The sequence below is a fragment of the Moschus berezovskii genome, chromosome X (genome assembly GCF_049115385.1).
Source record: "Moschus berezovskii isolate FMDL1 chromosome X, NW_MosBer_1.0, whole genome shotgun sequence".
NCBI lineage: Eukaryota > Metazoa > Chordata > Mammalia > Artiodactyla > Moschidae > Moschus > Moschus berezovskii.
Genome location: NC_142488.1, coordinates 33,845,959 through 33,849,973, shown reverse-complemented (window position 1 = coordinate 33,849,973; position 4,015 = coordinate 33,845,959). Strand labels below are relative to the sequence as shown.

At 41.3% G+C, this 4,015-nt stretch overlaps 1 pseudogene; it reads left to right on the top strand.

Annotated features, from left to right (window-relative positions):
• Positions 1–363: 363 nt before the first annotated feature.
• LOC129563837 (melanoma-associated antigen B16 pseudogene) lies at positions 364–3,577 on the top strand (annotated as a pseudogene).
• Positions 3,578–4,015: the final 438 nt, after the last annotated feature.

Here is a 4,015-nt window from a genome sequence, read left to right as displayed (position 1 = left end):
GATGACCTGAGGGAGGACTGACAGAACCACATTCTTCCAAACAGAAGTGGCTCTACAGAGCCCACTCACAGTTTCCTATTGTGATCCCTGAGAATTATCCACTTGGGTTGGCTGATTGCACCCTGAGGATTATTCACACTTCCTCCTTCATGTTTTTGGAGAGTTATTCACCACCAGGTCAAGAGACCCATGAAGCCATTTAGCACTGTTGTTAGAAGTCCATTGGAGGCAGCTTTTATCTGAGCCAACACAGTGGAACTTACCAGATGAAGCCACTCACATCTGCTTTCTTTCGCTTAGGTGGTGATTCCCCTTTGTTCTCCTTCTTGGCAATACTCTTGTCTGTTACCAGCAAGAGTCATCATGCCTCAGCATCCAGAGAGTCCACGATCCTCCCATGATCAATGCCTTCGGACCTGCATCAAGTCTCAGTCCTTGGAGGTTGCACACGTCTCCAAGACGCTGGAGGAGACCCATCTCCCCTCCCATCTTCTAATGCCTGGTCATTTGAAGGAGTACCCTGGTGCTGGTATTCCCAGTACTCCTGAATGTTGTCAGAGTTTCTGTGCATTTTCTACTGCCATTACAGCCACCTCATCCATCAAATCAGAAGAGGGCTACATGATCCGGGAAGAAGAGAGTAGTCCAGGCACTTCACTGATTCTGCTAGACCCCAGGAGTGTGCCTATATATGCTCTAGATGAAGAAGTGAATTTGCTGGTGAATTTGCTGCTGCTTAAGTATCAAACGAAAGAGCCGATAACAAGAGTTGGACTGTGAAGAAAGCTGATCGCCGAAGAATTGATGCTTTTGAACTGTGGTGCTGGAGAAGACTCTTGAGAGTCCCTTGGACTGCAAGGAGATCCAACCAGTCCATTCTAAAGGAGATCAATCCTGGGTGTTCATTGGAAGGACTGATGCTAAAGCTGAAACTGTAATACTTTGGCCACCTCATGCGACGAGTTGACTCACTGGAAAAGACTCTGATGCTGGGAGGGATTGGGGGTGGGAGGAGACGGGGACGACAGAGAATGAGATGGCTGGATGGCATCACCGACTCGATGGACATGAGTTTGAGTGAACTCCGGGAGTTGGTGATGGACAGGGAGGCCTGGCGTGCTGTGATTCATGGGGTCGGAAAGAGTCAGACACGACTGAGCGACTGAACTGAACTGAACTGAAGTATCAAACGAAAGAGCTGATAACAAAGGCAGATACGTTGAAGATTATCATCAACAAGCGTGAAGTCCACTTCCTTGAGATCTTCCTGAGAGCCTCTGAATGCATGGAGATGCTCTTTGGCCTTGATCTGATGGAAGTGGCTCATACCAATCGCTGCTATCACCTCCTCATCAAATTGGGCCTCACCTATGATGGGATAAAGCACGGTGAAGGGGGCCTGCCCAAGACCGGCATCCTGATACTTATCCTGAGTGTGATCTTCATGAAGGGCAACCGTGCCACTGAAGACAAAGCCTGGGAAGTTCTTAATGTGACTGGAATATGTTCTGGGATGAATCACTTCATCTTTGGGGAGCCCAGGAAACTCATCACTGAAGATCTTGTGAAGGAAAAATATCTAGAATGCTGGCAGGTGGCCAACACTGATCCTGCAGGATTTGAGTTCCTGTTGATCCCCAGAGCTCATGCTGAAACCACCAAGATTAAGGTCCTGGAGTTTCTGGCCAAAGTTAATGGGACTGACCCAATTTCTTTCACATTTCAGTATGAGGATGCTCTGCAAGATGAAGAAGAGAGAGTCTGAGTCAGAAGTTGCCACTACAAGTTCTAGTGCCAAGGCTAGCAGTTTCTCCGACAGCTAGGTGAGTCAGGGATAGTTTCTTCATGCATTGTTGAAAAAGGCAGTTAGTGTTTGTAGAATTTATCTCTGAGGTGGGGCTGAAAGGAAGATAGTATTTATGCCTATGTCTTCCTATTTTGTATGTTTAATTTTTTAATTTATTTTTTATTTATTTTGGTCTCAGTTTTTTTTGATGTATGTACTATTCAAATATTGTTACTTTTGTTCATTTTTTAAATGAATTTTTATTATTTCTTTGGCCACACCACATAGCATGTGGGATCTTCTTTCTCTTACTAGGAATCAAATCCACGCCCTTGTCATGGAAGCATGGAGTCTTAACCACCAGGCTACCAGGAAAGTCCCTGTTGTTTCTTTCAATATAGATTTAATTACCTTCAAAATCTTCAAGTTTTTGAATGATACTGGTCACACATTTAATGTTATAATGAGGTTTAAAGTAAGAGTTTGGTTGTTTCATAGAACAAATTGTCAAACCATCTTACTTTGTCACCTGTAATAAGAATATGGCATTGCTATACACATTCTTAGAAATGTGATGGATCAGTATTAAGATAGTTTGGATCAATAAGGAAAGAGAAGTCTAAAAATATTAAGGCATTCTTATCCCTTTTAGTTCTTGTTTTGTAAAAGTAAATGAAATGTACATGAATTTTCTAGTTCTTTCAACAGTGCGTAAGAAATAAATGTTAATAAATTGGACCTCACACTCACTGGATCATTTATTCCCCCAACCTTCAGTGACTACCTACTCTTTGTAAAGCATAGCTTTAATACTGGGAATGTGAAGTACTCAGGACCTGCCCATGGAGTTTAACATATAAAACAAGTAATCTTTTAAGGACAGTGGTGGAATCTTATATTCTAAAAAACTAGTAAAATGAAGGAGTCAGCGGGTAGAGGTAGGCAATCCTATGAGATTGTCAAAGTGTTATTGCAATTAGATGTGACACCTTGGGACATTGGGAAACTTCAAGTCCTTTAGTAGGAGTTAATTTTACATGAAACTGGATGATGGACTACCCAGAAGTCACTAGGTTAACAATTGGCCATCACCTGGGAGGGCCAGTGCTCACTTCATTCAAAGGGAATTTCAGTTAAGCTGTGTTCAGTGTAATTTGAAAAATAAGAATTAAAGTTTCGTTAGGGATAAAATGAATGAAAATGTGTAACAAAGTGGCATGGAAAGAGCAGGAGAGAAAAAGTAGTTTCCCCTCTTGGTCCTTCCTTGGGTTACCCTTGTAAGAAAAAGATAAACATCAGAAAAACAAATTCAGTGTTTGTGTTGAAGCACCACAAATATATGAGACTCAAAGAAGTGACAAGAGCAGGAAGCTTTTGTATCTTTCAGACAAAGAAACTATAAATTTGTGTTTCTGGTTGAATTGACATAACAAAGGGGTTTGGACTAGGGGTGGTCAGTCTTGAAGAAGAAACAGGGTTTGTTTATACATCCTTCTTGGCCCTAAATTTTTTGTGTCTCATGGGAAAATGTCTTCTACCCTCTTGGTACAGGAAGCATGCCTTTCTTAGGGAGATTTATCTCCTGCTTTCAGGGAAACAAACGAGGGTCAGTGTCCTTCTTTCATCAACTCTTTTTCAGGTACCTTCAATTTAAAGTAACCTATGTGCAGAGTTGGAGAAGGAAATGGCAACCCACTCCAGTATCCTTGCCCGGAAAATCCCATGGACAGAGGAGACCGGTGGGCTGCAGTCCATGGGGTCGCAAAGAGTCGGGCACGACTGAGCGACTAACATACATATGTGCAGAGTGGCATTTTTGAGGTGACAGACAGTAATCTCTTCTTATTTATGGTTTCAGTTACCTGTGGTCAACCATGGTCCAAAAAAAAAAAAAAGATTAAATAGAAAATGCTCAAAGTAATAATTCATTAGCTTTTATCCCTGGATATTAAATATTTATTGATCAATTATTATATATCATGAACATATAAGAAATGCTGGGGATAACATAAACTGATAAACATGATTGACTACTTGTTTTTAAAATGTTACACCCAAATGGACTAAATACATCAGATGGTTTCACACCAGTGCTAAGTTCAGTGGGACATTGACCTAACTGTACACTTTGAGGTAGCCAAAGGAAGCGATAGATTTTGGGGACTGTCTATTCAATATTAGGTCATTTAGAAGTAATTCATTAGTTTTATTTTTTTTAAAGCAAACATT